Source organism: Canis lupus, chromosome 7 (genome assembly GCF_011100685.1).
Source record: "Canis lupus familiaris isolate Mischka breed German Shepherd chromosome 7, alternate assembly UU_Cfam_GSD_1.0, whole genome shotgun sequence".
Taxonomy (NCBI): Eukaryota; Metazoa; Chordata; class Mammalia; order Carnivora; family Canidae; genus Canis; species Canis lupus.
The window spans coordinates 29,739,333-29,753,391 of record NC_049228.1 but is presented as its reverse complement, the minus strand read 5'-3'; positions in this window follow the sequence as shown (position 1 = coordinate 29,753,391).

Genomic DNA, 14,059 nt, shown 5'->3' with positions numbered 1-14,059 from the left:
GAGCATTTTCCCATGTGTTTATTGGCCATCATATGTCTTCTTTGGTGATTTAGCTGTTCATATTTTTTGAGCCCCTTGAGTGTCTCCTAAGTGCATAGTATTTCTCATTTTTCATCAGGGTTGTCCTTAAAGAAGTTTCTTTAAATTGTGGTTATAGACCAATTATCTCTTAGGCCCCTGCAAAGCTTATTAAAATGCAGATTCTTGGGGTCTACTCCAGAACCTATTAAATCATAACTTCACAGCAGATGCCCATGTACCTACAGTTAGAAAAATTTTTTTTCTAGATGATTCTTATTCAAATCAAGTTTAAGAACCACTTTCCGAAAGGAACGTGAAGCTAGAGAAAAAGAAATCACGCTGTAAATCTCATGCCTTGTCCAACCTATAGCATGTTTACCAGATGGCATTCAGTCTAGATTAATCAAGGTAACCTTGAAGAAGAAAGAAAGTCACACATGGGAAGAAAGCAAATGTGTATGTGCATGCATGTGTATGTGTGTTTGGGCGTGCATTTTGCTCTGAGATTATGGTTACCAAAGGGAGGGAAAGAGGCTCTGGACTGAAAAGGTAAATGAGACTCAGTTTTGCTTTTAGGATCATCTTCTTCCACTTTTTCCCTAAGTAACTCCCCACCGCTGGCAACTAGTGTCCTTCAAGCTTCAGGTAACTTTGATTTTTAATATGCTGGAGCAATCATTCTCACCTCCATCAAAAATTACCATTTAAGGATTACCTGGGGAGCTTTTGAAAAACATAAATGTCTGAGCCTCATCCCAGACCTTTCAGACCAGAAGATTTTGAGCAGGTTGTGAAACCTTCTTGTATGATTCTCACATACAGCCAATGTTGAGAACCACTACTATAGAGGATTGGTTGATTGATTGATTGATTGATTTTTCTCCATCCCTTTCGCATGTAGGCTTTAAATTATAGCATTATGATGCTCATGAGTTCTATCCCGTATTCTGGGTATGGTGTATGAGTAATCCTAAACCTTAAAGAACTTCCAGAGACAATGCAAGTCATTGAAGCACTTATCTTTATTGTACATTCATTTTCCAAACATTTCCAGGCCTTGCCTGTTACCTGTTCTGGGCAGACCTCTTTTGTCTTACAGCTTCAAGATGCCATGACTGGACTCTCTGTAATGTGCAGAAGTAAACATCTTGATAGTTTAGGCCAGTTTGGATGTAGATTCCTGTTACTTAGCGCTAAAAGCATCCCAACTTATGCAATGTCTTAGGGAATTCCAGAAACTGCTGAGGGGTTTGAGAGAGTTGCTGGAAGCCTCACAGAGAATGGCTTTCCTGAGTGGACATTTGGAATCTGTTTAACACATGTGCACTTTACCATTCATTCAACTAGAGAATCTTGCTATCTTTCTCACAATCTTATAACTTATATTAGTGAGGCCATATTGAGGTTCCTTTTTCACAGATGAGGAAACTGTGGCCAGCTAGTGTTTTGGCTTAGATTCCTAGAGCTGGGAGGTTAGGACCTTCAGGATTTTTGATTCACTTCCATGAGTTCTTTCCTTATTTCAACAAGACTGCTGTCACTAGGTATAAATCGACACTTGGAACGAATTGCCACAAAATATTTATGAGGTTATTTACATGAACACACACACACAACTAATTTGCACTATGGATTTCTGCTGTTATTGACAACATGTGCTCAATAATCTGAAGACTTTCAAGAACTAAATATTAAATCAGCGAAGTGTGGCTCTAGAACCATCAGCATCACCTGGGAACTTGTTAGAAATGCATTTTCTGGCCCCACCCCAGACCTAATGAATCCTGGTGTGTGTGTGTGTGGGAGGGTGAGGGGACCAGGCAATCCCATTTCAACAAGCCCTCCGGGTAATCTGATGCACAATGAAATGAGAACCATCACATGGAAGATATCTCAGAAAACTCTACCCAAATTCTAGGAGTCACTTGGTAAGGAGAAATTGAGTGATACAAGGTCTATCTGACTCCAAATCATTCATTTTATTCCAGATCCCACACAGTAATCACTGAACTATCTCATTTCCTAGTAGTAATGAACCTGAGATGTTTTGGAGAGACTCGGCCAATAACCATTCCAAAGCCTGGATGATTCTTCTTTTTCTTTTTCCTCTCTTCCTCTTCTTCCTCCTTCTAACAGCTTTGTTGAGATATAATTCACATACCACAGGATTAATCAGTTAAGGCATTTAATTAAATGGCTTTTAGTGTATTCACATTGGACCACTGTTACCACAATCCATTTTAGAACCTTTTTGTTACCCAACAAGAAATCTTATACCCATTAGCAATGACTCCTCATTTCTCCCCACCCTGGGTAACCACTAATCTACATTCTGTCTCTATGGATGTGTCTAATCCGGACATTCTTGTACCCATTAGCAATGACTCCCCATTCTTCCCTCCCTGGGTAACCACTAATCTACATTCTGTCTCTATGGATGTGTCTAATCTGGACATTTTATATAAATAGAAGCATCTGATCTTTTGTGACTGGTCAGCCACTTAGTGTAACTGTTTTCAATGTTCATCCATGTTGTAACATGTATCAGGACTTCGTTTCTTTTTGTTGCCAAACAATATTCCATTGTGTGGATATACCACATGTTATTTATCCATTCATAACTTGATGGACATTTGGGTTGTTCCCACCTTTGGCTATTATGAACATTCATATACAAGTTTTTGAGAGACAATAGGTTTTCATCTCTCTTGGATATATACCCAGGGGTGGAATTGTGGGGGTATGTGGTAACTCATGTTTAACTTTTTAAGGAACTGTCAGTCTGATTTCCAAAACAGCTGAGCCATTTTATATCCTTACCAGCAGTGTGTGAGGGTTCCAGTTTCTTTACATCTTCACCAATACTCTTATTGGTGAAGATTCTTCTGAGAGCTATAGAAAGCCACAGCCTCTCTGGTGACACTTTTGGGGTCTGGATTGACTCCAATCTGGCCTGATCTCAATGGGGAGCCCCCAGAATGACCATAGAATCAACTTAACCCTCTGAGTGAGTTATTTTTATGCTCTCTGAATTGAAACAGACCTTGTCGCATGTTGGCAGGAAAAATGATCTACACTCATGGTGTCACTCTCGAGCAGACTGAATTCACTGCAGTATCCTGGGTATGACCTGTTGGCTCCATGGATAAGCTATGGGAAAGGCAGAAGGCATGGCTCACTGCAGTGCTTGGATGAAGTTGGTAGCCCCAGATGAGCAGATGCTTAGCCTGAAATATTGGCTGGAAATTACAGGAAGATTCCATTTTTGCACGTTTTCTTTTTTCTCCTTTCCCTACTGTCTATAATCAGGATTTAGGGCAGGGATGCCTGGGTGGCTTAGTGGTTGAGCATCTGTTTTTGACTGAGGGCATGATCCCAGGGTCCAGGATCCAGTCTCACATCGGGCTCCTTACAGGGAGCCTGCTTCTCCCTCTGCCCATGTCTCTGCCTCTCTCTCTGTTTCTCTCATGAATAAATAAATAAAATCTTTTTAAAAATCAGGATTTAACTGCATCTCTATGTACAGGGTCTTCATACATACACACACTGTGAGGATTTCCATGCCATGTGTCTGCCAAACCAACCATGTTCTCTCCCCTAAAAAGAACATTTCTCAGCTTCAGAGTTTAGCTGAGGAAGGTCTTAAATAGCCTCTGCATACGCAGGCTGTCCTCTTGTTCCTCAAGCTTGGCACTGTTTGCATGATCCATTGTTTTCCTAAGATCTGTTGTGGGACCCACCGTTATGCCATTTGAGGTCGGTCCTGAGAGCTACCAGAGAGGTAAAAAGTGCTGGTATTGGAGACAGCAGGAGAAAGAGTAAGAGTCAAAGTTAAGGGGAATGAAGAGGGAAGATTGGGAGGGGTAGAACACAGTGCACCTACTGTGTGCTAGTTACTCTGCTATGTGCTTTACTTGTGATTGATGAGTTAGTCTTCCCACAGTTCTAGCATAGCCATTTTATGATTTAGGAAAATGAGGTTGAGAGAGGATTGGTAACTCATCCCAATTTTTAGAGCTGACACAAGACACAAAGGGGGCTTGACTTCATCAGTCTGTTTCTTTTAGTGAGGTGATTTTATTATCCCAAGTACCAAATGGTTATAGCAGGACTTTAGGGCAGTGGCAGATGAGTGGAGATGCCTGGCATCCAAATATGTGAGTCCAAATCCTGGTTCTACAAGTAAACTAAATGACATTAAACCAGAGTTTCCTGACTTTGACACTCCTGATGCTTTGGGCCAGATAATTCTTTGTTGTCCTAAAAGCTGTAGGATGCTGAACAGCATTCTATCCACTCACTACGCGCCAGCAGCATCACCCTTCCCTGTGACGTGACAACCAAGAATGCCTGCAGACATTGCCAAATATTTCCTGGGGGACAAAATCACCTCTGGTTGAGAGCCACTGAGTTAGAGAAAACCTGTTTGATCATCTGTAAGATGCAGGAAAATCACAGTACCTGCCCCTCTCACTGCCATGAGATTGCTGTGAGAATCATACCAAATAATGGACTTGTAAAGCCTTTATGAATTGTAAAGCTTGCCGCAAATGTAGGTTGTCATTATCACCTCGGAGAAACACTAGACACCGGAGCAGAGGGGCTCATCATGCAAATAGGTGTAATGAGCACCTGGCTCAGCAGGCAGCTGAATATTCCTGAGCACATGAATGCCGGGAGGAATTTGTTTGGGAATGGTGAAGCTAGGAATGTGCTGTTTCAACCACTCAGGGGCTCCACTACTCCACACAGATGAGTGCGGATGGCAGAAGTCACGGAGACAGTGAGTCTGCATATGTCAGGAGGACGGGACTGGGCACTAAAAGCAGGGCATGAGGAAGGAGAATTCAGGAGGCCTGGGAGTGGCAGGCAGAAGGAGGAGCCTTCATGGTGGAGAAGGAGATCTTAAGTAATATTCCAAGCCAAAGTCTCGAGTTTCAAATTGGCTTTATAAATGCTCAGACCTGGGTATATAAGCCATGCCATCTAGCAGGTTGGAGGCACCCGGTACATATTTATTCTCTTCTACTTGCAGCGCTCCAACATGAATCAGTTCATCTCTGCATTGATGGAGGTGGTAAAGCTGGCTTCATTACTTCTCTTACCAATTTTGAAAGGGAGGCTCTGAGAGGTAGTATCATGCCCAAAACTACAGACATACTGGGTGATAGCATGTGGGTATAATAAACTCGTGTCTCCCTGCTCCAAACTGAGGATCCTGAAGTACCCTACATCACTCTGACCATCCCAGGAAGCCCTGCCATGTTTCTCAGGGCTCTAGAGGACTAGGCAGGGACTCGTGAACCTGACTTGCACAGAAGCAGGGTGACCCATTCTAGAGTGCTTTGGAAGATCCAGTTAGACACATTTACCAAGCCCTTCCCTCTGACCATTCTGAAGGCTATGGGGCTGGGTTTGAGCAGCAGGGATAGCCTTCCTGAAGTGCCCTTCCTCTCCAGAGGAGATGGTATTTCCACTCTTTGCCAGGTGTTTCCCCAGGTACTGTTCCCATCTGCTGCTTCCTCTGATCATGCCTGGCTACCCTCTAAGATCCACGCTCTTGCCTCCATTGCGGCAACTAGACACTTGTACTTCCATTTGCCTCTAGCTTTGAGTGCTGGACATGGTCACAGAGGAAGCCCACTCCCAGGCCTAAGGACACACACCCACCCCAAATCAGCATTTTTGAGTGAGGTCCACAGCCTGCAGCATCACAGTCAGGGAAAGATGTGCTAAAGTCAGCCCTGCTGAAGCAGAATCCCTGCAGGCTGGGCCCTGGAATCTGCATGAGCTCTCCTCTGGGACCTTTATGCATTCCAAAGTCTGGAACCATAGGCTAAGGTGCATTTTCATTCCCTGAGAATGCTTCTGATTTTGTATTCTTCCCAAGTATGAGGCAGAGCCGGGCAAGTCTCCTCTGCCAAGTACCTAGCTACTGGTCCAGGTCCACGTGTGCTGCCAGCCCTGGGGCACATGCGCAGTGTTGAGAGCTCTGCACTGTAATCCTGATTTTGTACAGCCCAGACTGTGTCCTGCTCAGCACCACGCAGACAGTGACAGGGCATAACTGAGACCTGCAGCTCCGCCCTCCTCCCATCCCCAGCAACAGCCTGCAGCTGAGCTAAGGACATTCATTTTCTATCCCAGTTTTTTAAGTGCTGCAGTTTTAACACCTACCCAAATAATCCAACTCTCTTCAACCATGGGCTGGCTTCACCTAAGCAGAAGCACACATAGAGCTGCAGCATTCCTGCTGCTGCAAAAGCCCCGCAGTGTGTGGTGTGTGTGTGTGTGTGTGTGTGTGTGCATACATGCAGTCATACAGAAATGCACACACATTACTTTTCATCTATCATGAAAATTAAATAAGACAATACATGGAAAGTGCTTGAACAGAGTCAGGTACTCAAAAAAAAAGAATTATCATTTTGCAAGATGAGCTACATATTTTCTATTTCACTTTCTGGATCTCTTTTCTACACTGTGTTTGGGAAGATTTATGTGCTGGATGGATGTGCCTCTTGTGCTCTGGTTCCTGGTGGGATTTGGCCAATGGGAGGTACAGTGAAATGTTAAAGGATGAGAGGAGAAGGTCAAATTATTAACTCTCCTGGCTCCCTGCCTGCCAAGCCCTAGTCAGCAATGCCTGGGTTTCTCTCCATGAAGCCTTGGCTTCCACTGGCTGGTCCCTCTTCCAAGGCTAGGTTCCAGTAACATCATCTCCTCACCCTGGAGTGGTGTTCAGCAGTTTCTAGCCATTTCTGGACCCAAGATGTTCCACCTGAACCATTCTCCCATCTTTGTACACAGTCCTTTCACAAATTCTCTCCAGTCATCCTTCTGGAGTGTGCAGCTGCTTCCTGCTGAGACCTGACTGGTGTAAGTGATAATGGGCTGGATTCAATACAAGGAAAATCCTGAAAGAGTACTACTGTTCCCAGCACTGGACATCTGTCTCCAGCTGCTGTTGTTGTTAGCTACTCACAGGGAGGAGAATGTTCTCACCAGCTAGGTGATGTCAGGAAGCATTGGTATGGTTCCTTCTTCAGTGTGAAGCCAGTCTGACTTCCGCCCATGGTCTTTCCATCCTCAACTCTTACAACACTTTATCCAAATGCCCACCTTTGCAACCTGTTCCTTTCAGGAAGTCAGAGATAAGTCTTGTACTGACAACACATTGTCCCTTCCTTTGGTTTGTCCTTATGTGTGTGTGTGTCAGGCTTCCTCATTAGGCAGTCTCTCCTTGATGACCTTCCGGAGCACAGGAAAATGACACCTGGCTGACCTGAATACTTACAGGGGCATGTCTGTGCAGAATGTTTATACTTACTATACTGGATGTCATCTTCATACTCTTTCAGGGACGCCTTACCACAGTTTTAGAGGGGAACTTGCCTGAGGTCACCCAAGTCCGTTTGAACACAGAGCTTGTGCTCCCAAAATGAGGGCTCTCTCAGGATTGTATCAGAATCACAGAGAGAGAGACTGCAAGATTCTTGGCCGCTTTTCACTGACTGCTGCAGGCCTGGAGAGGGACTGGCCTGCGAGTCCACAGTGAGCTTATTGGCTCCCACTGCCCAGGATGCTCTTCTCTCCTGCCTGCTTCTGCAGAGCTTCTCCTGTTAGACCCCAACTTGAGTCTACTTCCTGAGAAAATCTCTTGAGCACCTAGACTCAGGAGATTCCCATCTCACTCCCATGATGCGGTGTGCACTTTCTTCACAGCCTTCATCACCTTCACAAGTTCATATTTATTTTTGTAATTTTTGGATAAGATCTGACATCTCCCATTGAACTATATATGCTCCAGTAGAGTGAGTTCTGTGCCTGGGTTTACTCACTGTTGTTTCTGCAGGGCATAATACTGTGCCTGGTACATTGATGATATTCAACAAATATTTATCAGCTGTCTGTTGACTGAAATCAGGAGACAGGATCAAGTGCTCCCCAATGTCCCTTTCAGCCTTTGACCCTATAAATACCTATAAGAGCAAGGGACAACTTCTTTTTGTCCTATGTCTCCCAAGACATCAAATTCAGATCAAGGCATACCTCAGAAACTCTGGTTTTTCTGACTTATCATTATCTGGGGATATCCAAGCAGCTGCTCTCTGGTGAGCTGGATGACTAGCCAGCTGAAAGCAGGGACACACTTGTGTGTGCTGAGCCCAGCACAGGGACTGCTGCATCCATGTGGGTGCTGAATCAGCATTTTCTTGCAGGGATGAGGTGAAAGAGGCCAATGGCAATGAAATAAGGCATTCTTCACTCCTCCCTTCTCAAGTCATATTTCTCTTCCCTCAAAAATGCTTCTAGGAATAACTGAAGCAAGACTGAACATCATGTGGCCATCTGGCTAGTGACATTACAGAGAAAATGATCAACAATAAAAGGAACAGCCTGTGGCAAATTCCAAAAGGAGTTGGATCCAGGATAAAATATAATTCGTGGGATGAAGAGACAAACCTGCCATTTCATACTTTGTAAAAACTTAGTAACTAATGGCATCAACTAAAAGAAAAGTCTCCAATTGTACATTAATGCAAAGAGTTTTGGATCTTTTTGTCTGGATATATATAATAATACTGAGAGTAATGTTATATCAACCCCTTTTTTTTTCTCTCTCTCTATCTCTGTGTGTGTATGTATATAAGTATGTGTCCATAACCCACTTAGATGACTTCAACATTAAGATGTCCATTTTTTGGTGACTGTGTGGCTAGGTCATACAGCTCATTTCAGTTGGGCATGCCAAAGAATATGTACTTTAATTCAAAATTCCTAGGATCTATCAAGTAGTTTATTCTGATAAGGTTGGTAGACCAAATTATCCATATATTCTGAGGTATTTTGATTTTAAGCATTTGACCCTGTGCTTTCTAGAGCACCAAATGGACCTTGTTCTCTCTTAGGCAGGTGCATATTTACTCTGTTTATTTCACTCAAACCAACAGCAGTGATGGTTTCCTAAGGCTTGGTGAAGTGGGTTAAATAGTGTCCCCCCACAAATTTCTGTCCACCCAAAACCTCAAAGTTTGACCTTATTTGGAATAAAGATCTTTGCAGATGTAATTAGTTAAGAATCTCAAGATGAAATCATCTTGGTGAGCCCATGGGCCAATGACTGGTGTCCCTATAAAAAGAGAAGACACACAGACACAGAGAAGAGAGTGATATGGAGAAGGAGGCAGAGACTATAGTGATGCATCCCAAGCCAAAGAATGGCAAGGATTGCCAGGAGCCAGCAGAAGTGATACAGAAGCAAGGAAAGATTCTTGCCTGGAGGCTTCAAGGCAGCATGGCTCTGATGACACCTTGATTTCAGACTTCCAGCCTCTAGAATGGTGAGATAATAAATTTCCATTGTTTTAAGCAACTCATAGAGTTAGTGTGAGAATCAAATAAGTCAGCAGATATAAAGCACTGGAAATATGTCAGGTACATGATAAGAGATGAATAATGATGTTACAGGGTATCAGGAGATTTGGGTTTTGATACCAAGCTAATAAAAATTCTCCATTAACCTTTAATCCTTTAGGAACAATCCAATAATTATATAAATATCTTACTTCAAAGATGTCAGCATAAAAAGAAAACAAAAAGAAAGACAAAAGACAGAAAGCTAGCATGTGGAGCAAGAGCTATTAGTAGCAAAGGACCTGAGAAAGTAAATACTGTTTTTGCTGGGTCTCAATTCATAAATCTTTTTTTTTTAATCCTGATTATCATAACAGAGAAAAAAATTTCCTGTTCCTTTTCATAGAAGCAAAGTGTACTTGGCTTAACTCTGTGAGTGAGTATATCAGCAGCAACCAGTATGGATGGAAGGGAAGCTGCCATCCACGTGGTTCTGTGCTGGATGCAGGGCTGAGCTCTTTATGTTCATCACCACATTTAATCTTCATAACAAAGGGATTGTACACATTGTGAAGGTGAGAAAACTGACTCACAGAAAGAAGCTAAGAAATTGCCCAAGGTCACACAGCTAGGTCGTAGAGTACATGGGATTTGAACTCCAGAATTCTGACTTCAAAGTTCACAGTCTAGACACCAAAACCAGATGCTGATTATGAGGATGGGAAAGTGCCCAAGGAATAGAGTCAAAAATGTTAATTTCCCTGTAGAAGTAATTTATTCTCTCCAACCACAGGGATACTCTGCAAATGAGATTGCGTCATCTGGAAAGGAGGCCCTTGAACAATAGACCGACCCCGGCACCACTCCAGTGGGGAGCCAGAGCCCCTGTCAAAGCCACCACCTCAGCAATAGTGTCCTACTGCCTGCAGAAGTCCCTTCTTGTCTCCGTCTTGATTTGCCCTCAGGGCATAGAAACCCCCCCTCTTCTGTCCTGGGGATGATGACTTAGCCAGTGTGTGGTGTCTGGGTAAGAGCAGTAATTGTCCTGAGGAACAAGAACTGACATTTTCCCATGGTAATCAGAAAGGAACTAAGCTCTGTAATGTCAGTAAATCCCTCAGAGCTCCTAGGATAAAAGACATTATATAAGTGTTCATTATTATTGCAGTTGGAAGGAAGAAGAGCTAATACAGTATGTATTTTCAAGCGCTGAACAAAGGCTTTAGGTCAGGGATCATGTGCGATGCCTCTGCTGCTTTCCTTTCCTGGCAGGTGTCAGCACAGGCTCACCTGCAAGTCAGCTCACCGGCCAGAACTCAGACTGATGGGCAGTGCCAGGACGAGAACGTTTCTCCCAGGAGGTGTGTCCTTAACATGTACTCACATTCCTTAAAAGTGGGATACAACATGAGTAAGTACACCTTGTGTTTTAGGAGGAAAGGGTTCATATCTCTAACATTCTACTTTTCTATCTAGAATGTACTACAGAGGAGCACATGGGATTTGAACTTCAGAATTCTGACTTTAGAGTTCACAGTCTAGACACCAAAACCAGATGCTGATTATAAGTATGGGAAAGTGTCCAAGGAATAGAGTCTAAAATGTTAATTTCCCTGTAGAAGTAATTTATTCTCTTCAACCACAGGGACACTCTGCAAATGAGATTGCATCATCCCGAAAGGAGATCCTTGAACAATAGACTGTCTCCAGCACCGCTCCGGGGTGGGGGAGGGAGCCAGAGCCCCTGTCAAAGCTACCACCTCAGCAATAGTGTCTTACTGCCTGAAGAAGTCCAGGGACTTCTGCAACCAACTGGGTGGCTCAGTTGGTTGAACAACTGACTGTTGGTTTCAGCTCAGGTCATGATCTTGGGGTTGTAGGACAGAACCCCCTGTTGGGCTCACACTGAGCATGGTGTCTGCTTAACCTTCTCTTCCTCCTCTGCCCCTTTCTCCGCTCATGTGCCTGTGCTCTCTCTCTTAAATAAATAAATAATAAATTAAATTTAAAAAATAGAATATGTTATGGAATAGACATTTACCTTGAATGACTGGAAGACTTCAGTATCATTGATTTCTAGAGTGATTTTGTTGGATTTTTTTTTTTTTATAAATAATCCATTCACGAGCTGAATTGCAGTTGTATGAATGCTATCCCTGGATCTGAAAAAGTATTCACTCTGACAATACATATACTTCCTGTCTGGGAAAGTAATATACTCGTGCATTTACTAAAGCAAAAGCATTTATTAAAGCTTGTTGGGAACCTTGGATAAGCCATCACACCTCCCTGAGCCTCAGTTTCCTCACATGTTAAACAAGGGGATTGCATTAGATGAGAGGCTCTTTCCAGTCTGGAAATATATTTACAATATAATCTTGAAAAAAATAAATACTTTGTTTAGTGTTTGAAGCCACCAGTAATTTATTGGTTATGGAAAATAATCAGTGACTGAGGAGATAGGAGATGTCATCTGATGGTCTGTCCCCTGCTTCTTCCCCAGAGCTGAATGATTCAGCCACACAAATGACTACCAGTTATCTAAAATCACTGTGATCATTCTTATGTCCTGGCCTTTGCACAATCTTTCAGTGGCACAGGATGGACACTATCCATCTCCTCTTCCCTGCTCACTGGCCCCTCCTAAATCACCCTCCAGACTTCAGCTTAGGTGGCACCTCTCTGGACAAACCTTCCTTGGCCCTCCCATCTAGACAGTGCCCCACCTGTGTGTTCCTGTTTCAAAGGCCCCTGTTATGTCACATCCCAAACTTCAGTGTACTTGCTTGTTTATCTTAGACACTTATCGATTGCAAGGTAGAAATTTTATATTATTCATCCATTACACCCATTACACCCCATTTCTAACAGAGTATCTGGCCCAGTAACAGGTGCTCAATAAATGTGTATTGTTGCTATTACAGAACTTTAAACTCTGAGTAGTTTTCAATCACTAATAGTTGTGGAAGAGTTTAGTCCCTCTGAATAATATTTTCACATTTGTGGTCGTCAGTTGGTTCCTCTGAGTGCCACTGTCTTTAGAGAGCCACTCCGTAAATCACCAGCATGGCATGGTTACCCAACAGGCATTTAGATATTTGCCCTACAACCAGCTGAGAAACATGCTAATTTTGCTTTTCTGAGATGGAGAAGGAAGCACATTTTGCAGAGTCTCGCCAATGGTCATGGAATCATGCGAGATCTTCCTTGCCTCTTCGTAGAGATGGCCTATGAAAGTGGCCTCAGATGGGGTCTGCTCCAACACTTCAGCAAAGAACTACAAAGGAGGTAAGTCCAATATGAAGCTCCCCAAACCCAAGAAAAAAAATATTTTGACTTGAGACTATGAATATAAATAAATAAAATAATCACATTTTGATTAAGACTAATCTCCTGTGAAACAGCTTTGGCCTGATTTGGTTGAAGGAAATTCCCGTGACCACTGTTTTAAAATGTCAGGAAAACGGACTTAAGGATTGACCACTTAACAGAAGCACTGTGCTAACACAATCACAAATTCCTTTGTAAAAACCTACTTAGTGAACTGTACCATTTTAAGGATCGATCCAACAGGTCAAACAGAAGACAAGTCAGGTGGGAGGTGAGAGATGACAAGCACTAGAGATTTTAACAGAGGGGAAAATGTCACAGTCATAATATGGCTAAAGTCTCTATTTGGAGAAAAAAGCATTAGGTATCTTAGCACCTTTCAAGTCACATCATTTTTCTACTTAAAAATATGTTCAGACTGTCTTATTCACTTATTTCCAAAGCCCAAGTCAGCATCTGGCCCATTTTCTTCCTGCAAATACTTTTCTTCCTTACTCTTCAGAAAAAAAAAATGCCATAATAGGAAGCAAAACGATCTGTATGTATCTCATCCTCTATTGTGGTGTCTGAAATCCTATTAGATTCACTTCTTTAGATCAAGCTGCTAAGTGCCCAACCTGCTTCTCAGGACTGATTGAGGCTTCATTGTGATTATAATCATTTCCATAAAGTGAAATATCATCTCAGTTTTATTTCTCAGAACTCACTGCGACTGGGGCATGGAAGAAACCAAAAATAGGATGAGCGAGGATAGGTATTTACTGATTTGCATCAGGGAAGGAGGAGACCCCAAGAAATGAGTGAGGACCTTCATGCTGGGATGGGATGTGGTGGAGAGGGCTTCTGGGGCAAGGAGGATGCTAGAAGAATCTGTGCACACAGATTCCTTCCTTTTAGCATCATTCCACATGATTCTGACCGGTTAACAAGAAATTGTTATGTATCACTCCCATCTGAATGTGGCAGTTATTTTATTTTGAAAACTTTGCACATGGTAGGCAGTAAAAATATTTGTGGAATGAATGAAATTATCACCAACACCCCTGAGCCATATGATAACTAAGTTAAAAATCTTTCTCGTTAAAATGCAGTTCTAAAGCTGAGGCCCCCTTAGAGCTGACTGACTTTTATCGGTACCAGTGTGGCCATCTGTCAGAAATAAATGCCTTTAAGGTCATTCTCCATACTTGCGCATCTTGTGGTTCTTTCAAGTCATGGCATCTCTGAATTTCATTCTAACACACACACACACACACACACACACACACACACACACACTTTTTTTTTGCTTTTCATTATGACCACATTGATGATAAAACTATTCTACTATTCCTCATATTAGTTGCCTTTA